Source organism: Glossina fuscipes, unplaced genomic scaffold (genome assembly GCF_014805625.2).
Source record: "Glossina fuscipes isolate IAEA_lab_2018 unplaced genomic scaffold, Yale_Gfus_2 2, whole genome shotgun sequence".
NCBI lineage: Eukaryota > Metazoa > Arthropoda > Insecta > Diptera > Glossinidae > Glossina > Glossina fuscipes.
In genome coordinates this window covers 34,670,288-34,691,068 of record NW_023998416.1, presented here as the reverse complement: position 1 = coordinate 34,691,068, position 20,781 = coordinate 34,670,288, and the positions used below count along the sequence as shown (strand labels likewise).

The 20,781-nt window shown below is 33.5% G+C and overlaps 1 protein-coding gene across 2 annotated transcripts in view; it reads right to left on the bottom strand.

Moving 5' to 3' along the window:
* Positions 1-19,334, bottom strand: part of LOC119632769 (protein Star) — a 60,723-nt gene extending 41,389 nt beyond the window's left edge. The window contains exon 1 of one of the 2 annotated variants that reach the window (XM_038025835.1): positions 17,467-19,334. The gene's annotated coding sequence lies outside the window, so the exon portion shown is untranslated. The remainder of the gene's footprint in view (positions 1-17,466) is intronic. The other variant, XM_038025836.1, reaches the window with a different exon arrangement.
* Between the last annotated feature and the right edge of the window lie 1,447 nt (positions 19,335-20,781).

Sequence of the window (20,781 nt, the reverse complement as noted above, 5' to 3'; positions counted from 1 at the left end):
ATGATGATAACGATTTTAAAATATTATTGTCTTTAAAATTGTTAACAACCTCGCCATGCTATTCGTTTTAGTTTTAGTATTAGTAATAATAAGTGCATTATAATAAGAGAGATGTTAATGCCTCACCTACTCTCGTAGAGCAGAAACAATGCACTTGTTGATTAATTTAAGTAAAAAAAAATAAATTAATTTTTTTCTTATATATATATATATATATATATACCGTAAAATTTATGTTCCAGGCTATCCATGTTTGACTCGTGTCAGAAGAAACCAAAAAAGAATTATTGACCGCAGATATGTATGCAGTAATCTTTATGTGAAATTTTTCTTTTTTTTTTGCGTTCTTCCTTAAGATCAAACAGCCAACAAACAGACGCATAAAAATATCTTTCGTTCTTAAAAAGCCGACTCATATACTTTGCTAAATTATTCCTAACAGCAGACAAAGTGATGCTACTCCGTGCTATTAAGGAATATTTAAAGAGCAATTGAAAATATGCGTGGCTCGAAACGAATCGAATGATACCTACGAAATTCATCAGTTAGCATCTATACGCTCGATCTTACCCCTACTATGGCGAAGTGCTGACAACAAGCTCTATATGAGCTTGAATTCAAATTTAAGATAATTCGTGAACACGATCTCAGTGCATTAGTGGAGCGCAGCTTATTAATTGAATTTAAATTTGAATTTAAGTACGAAGTCGGTAGTAGACGAGAGCATTAAGAAGAGTAGCAGAGTAGCGGAAGCAACAGGATGGAATAACCAAATTAGGTTATAAAGCTCGTCTAAATTATCACAGAGGACCCTAAGTGTCTTTGTCGGGAGGATAGGAACGTAAAAATCGATCTCATTTAACAAAAGCAACATTATTTTATAAAAATTTGTTATAGGCCGTAAGCCATTCTGCGCAATATTTTGACGCTTTCCCCGGTGCCGGTCTCTTTTTTAACTTCAAACTCCATCCGAGACATTCAACATGACTTAATGAATTGCTTCAGATAGACTGCCCACATCGACTACGCATTCAAGGGATTTTTAATATTATTACGACTATGCATATATATAATTCATGTAATCTGCCCTACGAAAAAGATATCAATTTACTTTACCCAATCTCCGTTTATGTGCAAATGGAAAGGTAAAATTAATATAACTCAAGTTTTTTGGTGGTTGACATAAAAATTAGAAGATATTATAAAAACTGAACAAACCACAAAAACAAGCTCACACAACACGTAATCATAATATTAAATTCAAGGAAATCAAATCAAAAGTATTTAAAGTAATTTTTGATCAGCAAACAACATGAACAACATAAATAAGTCAATAACAGCAGCAACACTCACAAAGAAAAAGCGAACAGAGTTGGAAAGAAAAGCGCAGCACAAGCAAGAGAGTAAGAAGGAATGTTTCTTGATCCCGAAAACATTATGCAGAAGCATCAAGTCTATCGACCCTTCACGTTATGATTATTTGAAAATCATAAAAAGTATGATAAGAAAGTAATTGAAAATATGGAGAATCAAGATCCGGACGTATGTACCAAGTTTAGAAAAAGGTCGACCGTTGAATACTCTAACCGACTCTGATAAAGTAATTTTTATATTCCCTTAGCACGTAAAAGAATACTTTCCATGGAAGCTCTGATATGGGAAAAGGCACAACACAACGTGAGCTAACTTGGTTTTAACTTGGCAAACAATTTGTCAAGCATTTTATCCTTTTTTAGTAATTTTCGTGACAAAGTACGAAAAATTAGACCTTGTTGCTTAATTTTCATCCCAATGCGAATGAATCCCGAAAAGTAAGCCTACGTGGTCCCAAGGTGGCCTAGTTCAGTTATTTGATTTTACCGAACCGATTTTCATCACAAAATATTGATAATTACAGGAAAAGGTGACGGACGGATTTGACGGAATTACTTTTTATATCAAACTGCTATTATAGACTAATTTCCAATATTAATTATAGAAAACTAGACCTGTTTGTTATATTTGCAAAGACTTAGTTTTCATGGGAATTAAATTATTATCTTTTCTTCAAAATATATCTTTTTCGTATCGTATCATCCTATGATAGCATATTTATGCGATTTTTTCAGAACTCTCTTAGGAAACTTTGTCATTGCTCGTCATCACTGTTTACAAGAACGTACCTCTAATAGCAAGTACGCAAAGAGAATTGTCGGAATTTTAAAATAAGCAGATGAACAGCAAGGAGGAACAATATGTAGATCGATTTTTAATTATTTAAATTCCTTGTTAAAATGACGTGAAACTGGTGACAAGGCATATTAAATTTCTCTGGCTTCTATCTTGCAATTCAAATGATTTCATCGAATATGACTTCCCGCGTTTTTTCCGCCAAGTCGTCTTAATTTGGCTTTCGATCGCCACAATTTCGGTTCGTCATGATTTGCAGTCGCTTATACTACTCAGGAAGCAATCATTATCGTAAGCTTGGGTGAATTATGTAGAAATGTTTTATTGGATTTGGGAAAAATGTATATTTTTGCTCCCTGTTGTCATATCCACAAAGTCATCTTAGACGTTAAAAATTGATCATCCGTAGATCTATGGTAATGTGAACAAACTTGTTCTTTAGAGGAAATATGCAGTTTTTGGAGTAACATGAATGGCTTGAGTTGATTTTTGTATTGATTGAAAGTCGTTTCGCTTGAGATTTTCCCACGAATCGCGGTTCCATTATTGCAGTAATGGACTTGACTAAGTAATCTTCGTAAGACTGTTATAAAAATATTTTTGTTTCTCCAGTAGAAAATATGACTTTAGAATCGGGTAACTTTGGTTACACTAAGCCTATCAAGCCACACCTAAACGCCTTCGAAAAGCAAATCTCACGTAGATAGTGAAAACAAAAAAAAGCGTTGCAGACCACGGAAGACATTTGTTGTCATAATCAACAACATTCAAATGCTTTACTGGTTTCACAGTTGAAATTCGAGAGACAACGATGCCATCTTATGATTAGGTAGCTAAATCTTAACCCTGGGATAGTTTCTACATAAAGAAAGCCGACATTCAGGCACCAGGGTTATGCCTATCACTGCTGAGAGAATCAAGCCACTTTTGCAAGCACTGAAAACGGACAATCGAAAGTTGGTCGCCTACGACTTGACGTGTGAAAATCACTTTGTATTCTATCAGGCCAGCGCTATCCTAAACTAATTCCTAACGAACCCTGATATATTTCTTTCTTGTGAAATATTTTACTACACTTTTACTTATATTGTCCGACCCATTTATTTATTTTTTTTTTTTGCTTTTTAAACAACGGAATGACTTAAAGTCTATTGTTTCTGTTTTTCAAATTTATCGTTCGTTACAGACCGACGATGATATGATTCCGTATTTCCTTGAAGAAGATTCTATTCAACTGCCTTATCATTACTTTGAGGGTACGATGTATAAAAAAAATGTATGAAAAAATTAAAGTAAATGCAAATGCAAATATTCTTGAAGCATCGAGGATCTCATTAAAGAAGATGAAGAATTGATAGAATTTTATTGTGTATAACTTCTTCACATATATCGTTAGAATGTTTTCAAGATACAATTTATAAAAAAACAAGTGTAGGAATTTTTTATTATAATTACGGATGTAAAGCAGTGAAAAGGTTACTTTATTTCCATTTCACTTAACTGATACAGATTAATTAATAAAAATTGCTGTTTTTTCCCCCATTAGTTTAAACAGGTGTCAGCAAAAATGCATTCGTTTGCGGTACAACTACATTGCATATAAATTATTTAGAAATTCAATTAAACTATGTTAACTAATGAATGGTTCGTTCTACATAATTGACACGAGGATATCAAATGAAATGAGAAATAATATACATTATTAAATAGAAACTCATGAGTAACCCACCTCTAACTTGACACCTAATAAGAATAGTTAACGATTTACTCGAGTCATAGTTGTTTCAATAAGCTGTCTTAGGTGGCGTTTACCACCATCACCACCATGTACCACCATCGATTCTTTTGTTTTCTTTCGAATCACTTATGCTCAATAAATTAAAAAGTAATTTACGGTTATAGCACAATGAAGAAGAAGAAGAAGGAAAGGAAAGAGAAAAACCTCACTTAACCCACAATGTACTGATGGCAAGTAATGAAAATCGTGTTAATGATGATGACTTTATATCCATTTGAATCAAGTTAAATGAAATGTATGTATGTTTGTATGATTAGAAAAAATGCATAACTTAATTGAAGACATACATCACGAATCTGTAAAATAATTTACCGCAACAAGGTATAAAGAAGACGCGTCGCCGCGCAAATTAAAGTTAATCTCTCTTGTTTCCCAATTAATAAATTAAAGCATAAAACATATATACATACATATTTATGTATATTTTATGTTGTGCGCGTATATATTTTAATTTACATGCTTAGGTGTGTTTAAGCATGTAAATAAAGATGTGCTAATTTATTTCTTTTCTGTTTTGTCTTGTCACCGTTAGTAACTCTGTAGATAAGCTGCGTCATCAAAGGCAATGACAGCGTAATCACACTCAATACGGTAAATTTCCCAAGAATTTAATCATGTTCATCTATTTACATGGATTGATGAAATTGCAAAACTTACACAAATGTTTTCAACTGATGTCTGGCGCGACTAACGAAGATTGAACGCGACACGTAAAAGGGCTAAATAACGCAAGTAAATGAAGGAAATAAAAAAAATTAAAAGAAAAAGTCATAGCTCAACAATATTTCGCACCCGACCTTTTAACTTTTTGTTCTATATGCCACCGCATCTGATAGTAAGTTGTAGTTTAACATAGTTGTAACATAAACACATGCGCGATTACATAGGAAAGGAAGGAAGAACATGTCAGGCATAGCATATTGCAAAAGTCTGGCATATAAAGGACAGAAAGAAGAGCAGAGTTATAAAAAGCTGCAATTAAGTCTTTTGCTTAACTTGACGACAATACAGATCATCTTTGATATTCTAGGCAGGGATGTAGAACACGAGGGTTTTTTTTCTACTTCAGCAAACAACACAACAACAGTGGACCAATCTAAGGGTGATAACAACTACATCGATCCCGCTAATCAATCATGCTCATGAATATCCACAGCCTCTAGAATCTTTTGCATAGTAAATGATTAGTATCCACAAGATTCGTTCTAACTAAGAGTTTTAAATATTTATTACAATTATCAATCAACACACCGGTATAAACTATAGACTTACCGCTACATGTACTTCAAAAATAAATAAATATCTAGTTCAAATAACTCATTTATTATTAAAGTAAAGTTAAAGCGTAGAGAGACTGCGGTCGATTTCATTTACTTCATATTTATTGTTACCCTCCCTCCCTCCTTCTACCGGCAAGTAATTTTATAAACAAAGTGAAAATTGTGAACACAAAGTATTTAATAGCATACTGCCTATGTAAGTGCGCACTGTTTAAATATTTGTTATGTGGTTAGTTAGTAAAGTTGCTGGAATCATTTTAATTTTCTGAAAATCCTTATTTAAAAAACGCTGGAGAGGTATGTGCACATGTTGCGATTTTGTTTTCATATCATTTCGATAAAATTTTTCCATACGTTTATGGTTGAGTGGATGTTTACGTTCGTTTAGGTTCGTTAATTACATTTCACAAAAGAAAACCTCTCTATTATCTTAATGTACGCAAGATTTGTGAATCCGTTCTTTAAAAAATTGATTAATTGAACCTATATTAGGAGCTGCAAGTGGAGCTCTTTCCCAAACAAATAGGAATGAATGGAAAGTTGATCCTTCTTCTTTTCAATGTTCTCATGGCATTCCTTAAATATACTGGTTTAGTTAATAATTAGAATTCCTTCCATACACTTTTATTTTCTGACCTGTCAACACTACAGCATTACGCAAGCTTTCTACTCCTATAAAAATTCTTTAGAGAGAAGCAGGAATATCGCGAAGTTCTTTTATTTAAAGCGGAGGGTAACTGTTTTTCCTTTCTTTTATTGCTCATGCAATATTTCCTATGAATTGGTTTATATTTGCCATTTAGACTTCTGGTACATCCCGCTCGATATGAAATGTCAAGCTTTCTTCCCCAGACATCTTCCCAAAGTTCATTTTTTGTTTAATCTTTAATCTAATTACGACTGTAAAGTTTTGCAGCGAAATACTGTTTTGATAATATTAGTAAACACTGTTGCAAACTAAAAATTGAACCCTTCGTTTTTATATAGGTAAAAAAAAAGATGTTGACCACACTTTCTGTTTAAACTTGCACTATGGATTTATATCTCCGTAAGCTGTATATTGTTATTTGTAATATAATTGTAAAATATGGTAAATAACTAGGAGGCCCTAACTACAAACTATAGTGCATACAATTAAATAATAAACATAATATAACGTTAGCTTAAAGAGGAAAAGTTGGGAAAGAGAAGAAAGAAAGGGTATAAGAAAAGTGTACTTTTATTAAAATGAGCAAAACATATACGATGGATGCATTAAACAATAATAGGGGGAAGAATGTAAGCGGGTGTGAAGATAAATTCGAATTTAATTAGTAAAGATACTTGTCAACGCCGTCAACAGGGCTCTGTAAACGCCCTAACAAAGCTCCGTTAAGCAGCTCGGAATTAGGTATGATTGGATTTGGAAGCCGCCTCTGTACCACGCACACCTATATAAAAATGCCTTAATTGCTGAAAAACAAGTTTTGAAATTGTTTAACTTGTTGGAGAAGAATTGTTATATGGATTCATGACGTATCCACAGAAGAATCTTACGTTTTCCAATTTGGGCGGAATATGCCTCCAAACCTGACCATATTTTGCTCGTGATTGCTTAACACAGCTCTGTTATGGCATTTACACAGCTCGATTGGGAATGGTGGTGAGTATCTTTGCTGATTGAATTCGAAGCTTATCTTCATATCCTTATAATACATAGAAATTGAACAGAAAGAAAAAAGGGAATCAAGCATTTCAAGCCACGCTACTCGGATATATTTAAGTTAACCGTAAAAGGTTTAACTGACATGGAGCAGCGATCCGAGAATTTTTCATTTATAATCCCAATGAAAATGGCTTAGACCACTACTACGTACGAGAAATAGCGCAATTCGAGAATCCTAGGTTAGATACATAGTTGTTGGTGTAAAATTGGGAATATAAATAAGGTCCAGGTAGATCATGCGTACTGTAATATAACTTGAAAGGAGCGATGAAGTCTTAGCTATGAAAATTACTTTCTTAAGATTTGGTTCTGATTTTCTATGCAATTATATATTAATATTATTTATTCTCGTTATATTTTATATATTATCTCTCGTTAATCTTATCTTATACAAGGCTTCTATCTTGCTTTTTCTAGGTCTAGAAGTTTTCATTTTTAACTCTTTCAGAAATTTCATTAAATTCAAACACTTTACGCAAAACATTAAAGAAAAAGGATATTGAGATTTTCTTTAATCTTGTCTTAACACGTTCCGTACCAAGCTCCTTGTGCCACATTTATCATTTCGAAAATATATCTCTTTTTTCGTCTATATGCGAGAAAAGGTATATTTTTCATTATTATTAATATTCAAACAATAAAATGCTTGATGGAACATATCACTCAATAAGTTCGTGGGATAAAACCTCTATTGACAAGTACATAACATTCCGATCATTAGTTTACGAGTTACGGTTGTTTTAGTGACGGAACAAAAATGAAACTGGAATTTGCCCGTAGACAGCCCTAACACCATGTCTGAAAAAATGGTTTTTCCTCTTCTTTTATTTGTGTAGCTTGGACATCCGACCACGACAAATATTCGTAATAGCAACAAAATTCGTAGAAATAAAAATATCAACTTTTGTGCCAAATAAAGAGCATTCGCTGACAGGGTTCGTTCTCTGCGTGAACGATGCAGAAGAAAGTCATTGTTTCATCATATCCTTCTTGGGAATGAAAAGGGAATCTAATTTGAGAAACTTAGACGTAAACATCCATGAAGAGATGCAGGCATACAAGACCGAATCGCTGTATTTAATGGGACTAAGCAAAATGCACACCGTATAATATCGTACCATACATACAGTCACAAGCCTGTTATGACAATTTTCCCCTTAACAAAATCGGAATAGTTATACCGAGAAACGCATGGAAGTGAAGCAGATCTAAAATTTCAAAGTCAAGAAAGGAAAGCCTAATACCAAGCAGCAAAGCCTGACACAAATAGAATAATACGTAATAAAACAGACTCAGAAAAAATTGAGATATTGTACGCATTTATATGCTTGAGAAGGTGTGCGAAGAACGCACTAAGCTTATCAAAGTAAAATACCAACGACTATGACTGACTATCCAAATTGACTCAATGTTTTAAAGAAGAAAACATTCTAACCAGAAAGAGAGTGAATCATCCTCTAAACAGACAGAAAAAAGAATACAATTTCAAGTAAATATTCAATCCAAAGGAAAACGGAAATAATTATAAACCTACATAAGCATTTACATAATTTTTGCCAAATTCTTTTACAATAAATCAATTCGTAATCATTGCAACGAAATATAAATTTTAAGCAAAAAAAGGAACTTAGTTAGATTAATGACAGTCGTCGTCTATCTGGTCGAAAGGGAACTTGAAGAACCAATTCTAGATGAATGGCAGGCAGCTTTAATTAATGACCAACGCGAAAATGGATGCAAAAGTTTTACAATCACTGACGGGCCGTAATTACGACCCAGAGTATTTTGAGCCTTATCCGAGTCGCGTTGACGCAGAAGACATAAAGCCGGCTCAGTGGTTTCTTCGCGATCTCCAACACTGGTGCAATAATCCATCAACACCGTTCACCGTAGGACTGCATCCAAGCTGCACATGGTACGTTCATATTGCATCTGTAGATGCCAGAGCTTGACGTAAATATTTCGAAACAAACACTTTAGATCAGCAGGGATCTGAATTTCGTTGATGGAGGTTTCAGTCTCATTCTTCACTGCACCAGTAGATGTGAGGTTGCTGGCTTCATAGAACCCCACTCAGCCCTCTTGAATTTTTCAATTTCTCTCTTCACAGTTGACGAAGTTAAATCAATACTCCGATCACAATTTTTACAAAATTTGCGAGCCGTGGTCGCCACATTCGCTTCATTTTTATTGAAATATTGTTCAGCAATGAAAACGTGTTGCTCTCCCATTCCATTCCATTCCATTTTTTCAAAACCCTAAACTGGCCGCTTCCAAACTGTTTCCTTTTTTCTGTGGGTTGCCAACCTTTTACGCACAAATGCTGCCAAATTCACATCTTGCGCAAATCTTGGAACAGCCCATATATCAAATGACTTTGTGCAACATAAGAAAATTATTTTCAACTTCTATTCTTAATACTTTAATAGGTCCTCGCTCGTTAATATATTTCATATGTAACACAAAAATAAAAACTTTTAGGTAGATGTTGCAGCGAGAGTGAACTTGGTTAGAAGCGGATACTTGCATTTTTCATAATAAATTTTTTCGAGAAATAAATCAATTCAAAGGGGCGAGAAGACATGGCAAAATAACATGCTTTGCGATGTCCGAGAAAACCATTTACGTTTTATACGAGCAAGAGGCTAAACTTGTAAAATATGTTTAAGGCGTTGAAAAATACTTTCTTTTCGTTTCATTTTGGAGTCTGGTTAACTTTCTTCATTAATCAGAAGCTATTCGTTACAGACGACATAAAAAACGGCAAACACACAACAACAACAAAACACAAAATTAGCGGTAACGTTTGTATGAATGCGTGGTTTCACTGACTTAAGATGAGGAAGCAGCACAGTGCCCTTCAGTTTTCCGAAATCCTCTACCGGCCTATAGAGCGCAAGAAAAACTTCCCCGTGACATGGCACATGCAGTCGTAAATATTTTTGGGAAAATGCGAATATTTTTTCCCCCAAAAACTTAATTGAAAGTGTTTCCAACATAGAATGAATAAATAAAGTATGAAAAGCAAGTCTCACATCAAATACGGTTGATCACTTCATATTATCTCGTAAAATTTTCAAAAAGAATTGGGCAAATGACAAATTGAACAATCAAAAACATACTGTGCCGTTAATCTATCCTCAGTTCTAATTTTGTGCGATGACGCTGATAACACAAGCTTGCATCATTATATGTCTACGTTTGTCTGAACATGCTCACAATATTTTAACTAACAACTAACTATACTTGCAGTCAGACATAGAGTCACACATGCAATAATTATTCAATTGTCTTTGATTAAATGCGCAAAATTTTCTTCTATTCATATTTGAAAGATTAAATGAAATCGTGTGTATTCCATGATTTTTCCTAATTACCATAAACTTGCCTCTTCTGCTCACAACATAGCAGCAGTCAGTCAGTCATCGTTGTCATTATCGTTATAATGAAGCGAACCGACCAGGCTATAGAAGATATGAGTATACCGCAAACAGCGGAAATTGCTGTTTATTAGCGGGTTGCATACTCAATTTTACGATTTACAACTATATACGATTACATACATATATGAATATGAATGTGAATAACAAATAAATTTTCATGTTGCCAAGAAGACATGTTCAACCAGCCAGTCTATCACACATTCATTAATGCTTAACTCTCTCTCGTTCGCTTCCAAAGTTAAGTTAGTTTAAATATACTAAGCAATCATATACTGCCTTAATTTTTAAACGATATAAAAAATCAGAAAAAAATGAAGCAACGCTTCTCGTTAAATGCTTTTAAATTAAATTCTTGCAAACAAATAAACTGAATCACTAATGCAGCCACCTCCTCAAAAGACATTTCAAAAATTTCTCAAAGTAAGGCAAAGACAAATAAAATACTTTTGTTATGTTTACATAAAACAAACTGCATATGAGAGAATATGGAGTACATATCAATTTAGAGGCATGCATATATATAAATCCGAGGGTTAATTAGGGTTATGATAGAGACTCTTTACTGAAAACACAACGGGTGATGTGAAGAGGATACCAATAAAAGGAGTGCACTAGAAGCAACCAGCTCCAGCGAAGTGATCGTGGCACTCCCACGGCGGACAATCGAAGTGGTCGAAGAGCACGTGTGCAAGTCTCTGAGGAGGTGTAAGAGGTGGGTGTGGGGTTAACTTGTTACTTCTGGATGAACCACGCGTGAATGATCGCCAACTCCACGACGCATAGCAAAAAAAAAAAAAAAAAAAAAACACGTAGGCAATAAAATATTAATTTGCAACTTACGCTCAGGGAAAACAATGTTTCTTGCTGAACGTTTACTTAAGATGTTAGACGATGTGATACAGCCACACTTTTGTTAAAGAATACTAACAGTTTAACGATTTGAGTCGGATTCTGGATTCGGGATTCTGACAACTCAAACGCTTTTGTATAAATTAAATTTTGTAGTTCAATACTTATGTTAATTTAAGCTGATCGCATGTATTCTCGCATATAGTGTAGGATTGTTGTTCGCATTTTAATATGTATTTGGTAAGGTGTTCGCCAGGAAGATGTGAGGGGAAGAGGAAAAGGTAGGGAGTGTCCACAAACTAGTGGGCATTTGACCAATCGGTATGTGTTGTGCGCTTACCGACTGATTACTCAGCCCAGCTTTGAACAGGTATCGCCAAACCGCAACTAATTTGATAGCCTATACGCTCTTACCTACACGAGTATGCGGCGGGATTATGGTAATGCTACAGTAGTTACAGGAATCACCTTTATCCAGTTTTAAGCACACACTTACACACTTGAAGATTCGAAACATCATGACTAAAAGAAATCTTAAAGCAATTACTCGCTTTCTGCGCCCGACTCCTCTACCTGTAATTCTTTCTAACCGTCATTGTGTTTCCGCATATAGAGAAAAATATTTGAATGACTTATCATTAAAAAAAACAAAAAATTTAGTAAAAAATAATTTCACTTTGATTATATTGAGTGGTTGTGTTTTTCAATCTTGAACCTATTGAAGAAATATTTTTAATGATAACATTCTGATAAGTATTATCACTAATCAATTATTTTGAAAAACAAAAAATTACATTAATTAATTTTTTCTTTGCAATATGGAAAAAATTGGATCTTAATTTCGTCATTTGGTATTTACCACTTCAAAATCAAACGAATTAAAAATTTTAACAATGTCAGGATTAATTTCCTTAGAAAGGAAATCCTGCGCCAGCATTAAATTCTGAATCGACTTAAGCATGTCCATCTATGCAAGAACTATCGTAAATGATATCTCAGTCGGCTTCAAACTCAGCACTAAATTGGAAATTCTGGAACGCAGCGTATTCTTAACAACGGGCGAAATTGATTAAAGCGCACGTTCACCGTACAGCATAAGCTGAGACAATCTTTGTTCATCGCCGAATAAGCTGTAACTATAAATATTTGTCCACTCTATTCTAATGCAAAACTGTAGAGTATAGAAGATGCTTCCATAGCCAAATATAACTTTCTTGTTCATACTTTTTTATTGACGATTTATTTGTAATCAATTCAATGAATGACGATTTGCAATTCTTCAATGATCCGTAAAGATATTTCCGATTTCATTATTTTCTTAGTTAATTATTTATTTCGTATTAAAACAATTAGCGCATTAGTTCTTGCCTTCACTCTCCTTAAAAATCTTATCCCGCACAAATGTAATCTGAAGTTGGGTAAGAGGCGAAACGAAAGAATAGTTTACATGCTGGTGGGGATATCTGTCGGGTATCAGTTACTTATCGAGAGCATAAAAAAGCCATTCAACAAGATTCCCATACTTATGTATGTGTAACTATGCAATTTTTTTTACATACACTTCCTTGAGTAACTTAGCAATTATGCGAAATTCGCCTTAAAACGTATGTAAGTTTTTTGGTTGTTTTGAATGTCACAACTCAATCGATTTTACATTGACTTGGAATTGCTTGTGAAGGTAGTTTCAATTTGTACATAATTGCAGTCATTTCAACAATTGCAACTTATTGTTGCACTCATTGATGTTATTTCTCATAAAGCAGAATATTTCAAATAGCGCCATAAAATTAATAACTGAATAATTTTTCATAAGTTATTCGTGCAGAAATAAATAAAGAGCTAAAGAAGTCAATGCAAAGCCGGAACTTTTTTTTTTCAAACAAAACTAAAGACTAAAATGTAAGACCGCGTCTGCTGTCTGCAAGTAAGAATTGATTTATGAACCATGTATTCCACCCCACACGCTTTGCCGAATGACCGAAGGTTGGTTTTATTTAAATTTTTATAGCAACATTGATTTTTCAAACTTTTCGCAATAATATTAAAGAACAAAAATGTAATTAAATTACTTTACAATAAGTAGTGTGACGTAATTTCAAAATTGTTTTTTCTTTTTTTTTTTTGTGTAGAAGTTCAAGTTATTGCATTTACCGGTTTCTGAGATCAATAAAGAACTTGATTGATTCGTTTCGATTAAGCAGAGAAGCTCGCACGGAAGACTCTTTTACTTGCATTTTGTCCGAAGCAGTAATACTCTGTCTTCTCAACAGTCATTGATTTATTTTGGATTATTATGTATACGGCACTACTTCATCGCTGACGCGTTCTCTAACATGCAAATTTATTTATTACTACGTCTTATTGAAAAGATTTTATTACGTAATGGAGGGAAATTTTATACAGAATCTTCGACACAAGGTAAATAGTAGGAGTTTCGCATAACGAAACAAACAAAGTCTTCAACCATGTTCAACGGAGAGCTGAGCCTTTAATTAAAGCAAACAGAGCATACGATCCACCTATGAATTCGCCTTTGGAATATCTTACAAATAAATAATAAAGCAATAAATGCTTAAAAGAATGGACTTTGAAGTGTTACCCAAACACATACATACATTTGTTGTTACCATCTCTGATTTAATGAGTCTAGAATGTGACACTTTGAAGTGAATCCGAAATTAAATCTCTTCTCTTATTATTTCCTTGCTCTGTTTAGCTAAAGAAAGAGCAACTTTTTCTATTTGTTTTATACCCGACCGGTGACTCCGAATTTATCTTCGAATGCTACACGCATCCTATATGCTTAATTGAACCAACTATCTTCTAAGAGGGTTAATGCTTTCTATTAACATGTGTACACGATCTCAAAGACTTTAAATACAAGTCTGTTAAGAAGAAAGAAATTCATCCATCATAATTATAAGATATTTTTTTAAACAACTCGAACAGTAATTATCTTGTTTGCGATATGGTTTTTTTCCCCCATTAACTGTGGCCCCAACACAAAAAGCGAAAGGCAGTGGTTTACCTGCCACCCATTTAGTGCTTCCCGAACAAACTGTTTGCGGTCAAATAGACACAGAGAGAGAGAGAGAGAGAGAGAGAGGCAGAAGGAGAGCTGCGTTATTGAAATAGCAAATGCGTCGACACGCAAACAAATACAATACATACTACGGCTATTGCTATTGCTTAACTATGAAATATATTATATTGCGCAAAACCGCAAAATACTAATAACGAACGAACACTCAGCAAGGATATAATTTTTCACAATCGTATTCAAGAAAAGGAAAAAAAAAAACAATATTGTAGACTGATAACCAAATGCAAGAAAATTGATTTTTCTTTTTTCAACAAGCCTTCAACATTTTAAATGCACAAAATCTTATTACAATTTTTCGAAACTTTTTGCAAGTTACATAGACTTTTAGTTATTTACACAATTTATGTTAAGTTTGCGCATAGATACGTAACATTTACAAGGACTCAACTTTTATTGCTTCAGATTCACTGTAGTGTTTAAAAAATGTCCGTCTGTCTTGCGTACTTATGTTCAGCTAACAGGTCACAATTTACGAGTTGCTATGATTGAATTTGGTGCACCCATGTGTTTCGGACGAAGTATAAACGCTCTTGAAAACGGGTAGAATCGGATCACATACGCCGCCTTGGTCTAAAAACTCTTTATATGATCTAGGGCACTTAATGAAGGGCCACGTGTTCACTCGTTTGCACATTTTAATGTTTCCTTTAACTCGCGACAAAAAAAAGGCATGTTGATAACACCAAGTAGCCGCCCCGACCGATGGCTCTGAAAACGTATTATATCGACTACAGATGCAGGTTTTTGATTGTTCCAAATGGAGCAACGAAATTACTAAACTATTTTATTAAAAAAAAACCTAAAAGAAAAAGTCCCGGACGGAACAAGGAGAAAAATCTACCGGATTAAACTTATGCACTTCTCACAGAACAGACAAATTGAAGAAAATTTGCGGCAAACGAAAGAAATTTCATTTTTATTCATTTTTCCATTTTCCCAGTACAGGTTTTGCAGTAAGTAGGCTAAAAAGAAACTAAAGAAAATGGCACGTTTCTAATTAAATATAAAAATTCAGGTAAAAATTTCTCTTTTACATTAAAAATTGAAAAAAAGAAAACAATTTCTGGGGCAAGAGACAAGAAGAATGAATTTCTCAAACCGAGGAGTGTTAATAAGAAAGAATTTAGACGAAGAGAAACAACTCGTCTAAAAGAAATCCCTTAAGCATAAGTATTCTCCGTTGTTATTTTCGTCAGTGAAAGACGGCCGAATATTAGAATATTAGTGGAAATGTGCTCGGCCCATAACCTGAAGTTGATAGTTTGAAACAGTTTCTTAGAAAAATTAAAAGTAACACTAGTACGAAGCGAAAATGCCATACGAGTTAACCAATACATTGAGATTAACAGAACTACTGTGCAGGAATTGTGGTGCATTTTACAAGAAATTTTAATAACATTGTATTATGTTATTTCCACCAGCAATGAATGGCTTAAACCTGTCTTTGATAAAACGCGTCATAATACGACTGCAAACTTATTTATAAAAGTGAAAAGCGAGTGATTGATAGCATGTAAACGGTGTTGTTATAAAACCGAATGCTTTCTAAGGTGACCACAAGAACGAGTCCAAAGAGTTGCCCACCCAGTTCACAGTTCCAAAAATTGTAGCCATTGAAATGCTTCGGTTGATTGACGAATTGATTGATGTAGTCATACCTGGTAATGAAATGGAAGTGAAATGCGTGGACAAAGATTTGCAGCTGAACAACAAAGAAAGAATTCCGTACGCTACTAGCAGTTAGTTAAATACTATGAACTTGAACGATCCGTACTCGAAATGTGCTCTGGCTGCTTAAAAACCGATTCTTTGCCCCTATACGCGACCTGTCCTTACAGTTACAATGCTATAATTCATTTAATATTTCCTTTGTCTTATTATATTTCATTGATTAGTGTTTCGGTAAATTTTTTTTTTCATTTTTTTTTTTTTTTTTTTTTCATTGAAATCATACAATAAAATTTTAGTTTTCATTTCCTGTAGTGCCGCCATTCAACTCACCCTGGCGTGCTGTATGTAGCATAAAAAGGAAGCGATTGCCAAAAAAAAAAGAAAAAAGGCAAAGGAAAAAATGTTTTATTGTTTAGTTTTCCATTTTTTCTTCTTTTTAGTGCATAATCATAATGATTTTACTCTCTGGTGACTGGGAAATGAGGACAAAAGTTCACTTTTATAAGTTCGGAGTTTTTGCCTTTCCTTAAAAATAAATTTTTTCTTTTTTTCTTTTTTTTGGATACAAATACGACAAACACTATTTAATATCAAGAGGAAATTCATGCGTAGAAATAAATATGAAAACTTTTGTTGAAAGTTGTGTTTATTCAAATCGCATAAGCATTTGGGTTTTGAATTATCAATCAATTTTTACTTCAGTCATCAGTTTTTATTGTAATCAATATACAAAATAAGTAAGGCAGAGACATAAGTGCTATTTTCGATACAGCTTTTACATCAGAAAGTAACATGTAAAAATGTTTACATGGAATTTGACATACCTGAGGAATTAAGGTCCAAACTTTTATAACCCTAAATATCTACAACATAATAGGAACTCGAAAACTATTTTTCACATTTATTTATATCCTGCGAATGGGGGGCGTGGGGCATTAGATTTTTATTGCAGCCATGCACATGATTTAAAAAAATCTTGTTTTAACTTTATATGCTGCGTTGCATGTCCAGCGAACGTTCATTACGTATGTATAAATTCTGAAAACACAAGAACACTGATTACCCAGCTTAACATGCACGACACAAAATTTATGGGAATTTTTTATATCCTTCATCGAAGGACAGATATACGTTGTCTTTGTCGTTGCGTTTGCAACACTCGAAAATAATTCATTATTCAGTTGCACTATATACTTCTGTAGGGCTAACTATCAAATCGATATGGTCTGGTGGTTGGCCCAAAAGTTTTTTCGGTCTTACGTAAATATTTTACACGAAAGTATTACCAATCTACTTAAAGGCTTGACCATGATTTTCCTGAGTTTCACATATGTACATAGCATGCTATAGAACAGAGGTATCCAACATTCGCCTTAAAGCGAATATATATTTTTTACTTATGTCTTTTAAGAATATTTGCAAAGAAAGAAAATAAATGCAAAACTTACCTTTCGTTTAAAGCAATAAAAAAAAAAAAAAAACAATAGTAAAAAACCGTCGTGTTTATGTGTTATCCGCTTTTGAATGTTTGGTTTTTATATAAATGCCACGCAATTTGCACATAATCCAATTGAGAAAACACTTAAATCCACAACAAGTCCAAGACTCCTGACGAAAGAAGCCTTGCGTGCAAATGAAGGAAGAATATAAACCGAAAAATACACAAAAACACACACCTGCTAAAGGATATGATAACTATCGCGGACAATAACAGTAAGCAACTGAGTGAAGGCAATTCGTTATTTTGGGATGCCCACGAAATTTGTGAAAGAAACGACGACGTTTAGGTCAAATGAAATGCAAACGCAACGAATCGTAACGAGTACGGTTACGAATAAAATTAGTGATAGTAAGAGAATAGCTCCAGTTTATAATCTATGCTCCAAATTATAGCGAGAGAAATGAGCGAGTATCTCGCATGGGAGTTTTCCTTTTTTCCTCCTTTTTCTTCTAATTTATAGTAGCAATAAAAACAACCAGGACAAAAACAATCGATCTGTTTATGTAGCACTTGTAGCTGTAATTACTGTTATTGTGATTATTCTCAGTGTTGTTATTATTGCATTCGCGGTCTTTTGTAATTATCGGTTTTTAGAAGGAAAAAATATTATGAAAGCACTATTAAAAACATACGTACGCACACGGCATACAATTGGCTTTATATTTTCTTGGCCAAGACTATATATTCCGCATACACACACAAGCGAACTTCGATATAGGCAAAAAGAATTGCCTACGCCTTGCCCGTAATCCAAAATTTTGAAACCAAATTTCGCTTACAAACTAAACTTGACGGTCTTTGTTTCTTTTCTTAAAAGAAGATTAGTAAGAATTTATTACCTTTCTTCAATTTATTAAAGAATTACGATTTTCCTTTTTTTGCCGTAGTTTTCTATTTACTTCACACATAATTCTTTTGCTATTATTTATTTATTTCTTTTTATTTTTGGTTTCGTTTTCTCGTATATCTTTTATTGTTTTACTTTAGTACATTTCTTGCGCACACACGCGCGTACGCAAACACACGTTATAAAGTGGCTGGTTAAGTTTACTGGTTGGTTGGCCGTATCATCTTGGGTTAATACACATTTGCACACGTTCGTATTTGCTGATATTTATGTGGCTGAGTTACCGCATATGAATGAAAAGATTCAAAAGAAAAAGGCGAAAGGAAAACAGCAAAAAAATGAAGCAATTCAAGAAGCACATCGAGTGAGGAGAGTACAAATGAAAAAAAAAATCCTAACTAAACGCGCACATACACCATACATTCAAACATTCGTGAAAAGAATACTTGGTAATAAATAAGCTGCCTTCGAATTTTATCAATTAACGATAACCAATAACTATTGATGGTCTTTCATATAAAAAATACCGAATAAATGCGTTTCTTTTTTAGTAGTAGTTTTTAGTTAAATCTCCATTTACACATTTTTTTAAAGTTCGTACCTGTATAAATTGTCTGCGTTTTCCGACACTTTCTTTTTAGTTTCTTTTGCTCATATTTTGTACTCTCTTAATTGGTATTATATTCTCCCCTTTTTGGCCATAATTTTTTAAATATTAATAAACATTTCTCTATTTGATTTTTTACTTCTTGCATTGAGCATATTTTTTCTTTAAAGGCACTATTTTCTTGTTTTTAATTTATTTCACATTGTAAATATTTGCTAAATCGTATTTTCAACGCTTGTGTTTTCCATAATTTCTAAACGTCGAATTTTCCACATCCATATCCCTCTGAAATTTATTTAATATTTTTATTTATTTATTTCATTTTAATTTGTCGGATTTTCTGTTTTGTTTATATTAATTTCACTAACTCATGCGATAAGAAGAATTTATTATAACCTTTCTCATTCAAAATGCAACAACAAATACTCATTAACAATCGCTGCAACCGCTGAAAAGAATGCTGCTGAGAATAAAATTCTATTTCTCAGAAAAAAAGACATTCTTCGCACTCGTCTTAGCAAAATTTTAAGTACAGGATCAGCTGCTTTCAATTGGAAAGCATATATACGAAAACTTTTAGATATAAAATGTACGCATGAAATGGTAAGTGCTGTCAAATTTTAAACACTCGAGAATTAACTCACAAAAAAAAGAAGCAAATATGAAAACATAACCTTAAACAAACTACTTTTTTAAATTATATAATTGGCAAATTTTAAAATAATCGGTAGCAAGATGGGTTTATGCAGTTATACGATCTTAATTACAGAAACTACTTACTCATTTTTCTGGAACACAATTTCGGTCATGTCCTCACACATAGAAATGAAACCTCAATCTCCATACCTTCCTTTTATTTGAATTTTACACTACAGTCCGGCTTATATGTCTAGATTATTAATATGGAACTCCTGTGCGAGATTTTGTCCCATTAAATATTATTATGGCATGATTTTTATTACTTTTACATTTCCCAATATTGAAGCATGAAGAAGCTGACGTTTCTTCTCGTTTTTTCAGTTACATTATGTGGGGGGCTTTGCTATTTGGCCGTTGGGAAGACTGGGATTATTTAGATGGCAGCTATTTTTGCTTTATTTCTCTAAGCAGCATTGGCTTTGATGATTTAGTGCCCGGAGATCGTGTGGTAAGTTTTTATAACCTACACCAATTGCGGTACAGGGCATATTAAGTTAGTGCGGACGTATGGAACACCGATCAATTCAGAATCGCAAACTAAATAGATTTAAGCCCTGCTGTCCATTTGACCGTCTGCCCTTGGAAATTTGTATTCAAATTACGGGTCAGAATTTTTGATATATATTGATGAAATTTGCTACAGTGATATGTTTTGACACAAGGACGAACGCTATTGCAAATGGTTCGGACTACTTCCCATATAACGCTCTATTCTGAAAAGCCATTGCAATTTTCAAAATTTCTCGACAAAAGTGCTCAAATATTTTCCCATTTTAAATTGGTATGAAAACTTTGACCAGTAATTAGTCATATTGCTCTGTTATTTAGCAGTAATCAGTCACTTTGCTCTGTTATTTAACAGTTCTCAGTTACACTGCTTTGCTATTTAACAGATCTCATGACAATTGTGTTGCCGTACATTCTTATTGTTTCTTCTTCTTATTGCTTTATTTTAGCGTAAAAGAAATAGGCAATTAAGTAACGGTTTTTTAACCAAAAACCTTTTTCAAGCGCTTGCGAAGGATTGAGAAAGAAAAATTTTTTAGTTAGAGAAATGATTTCACCAAAAAATTATAGAAAGAAACTCAATTAAACCAAAAATTTAAACA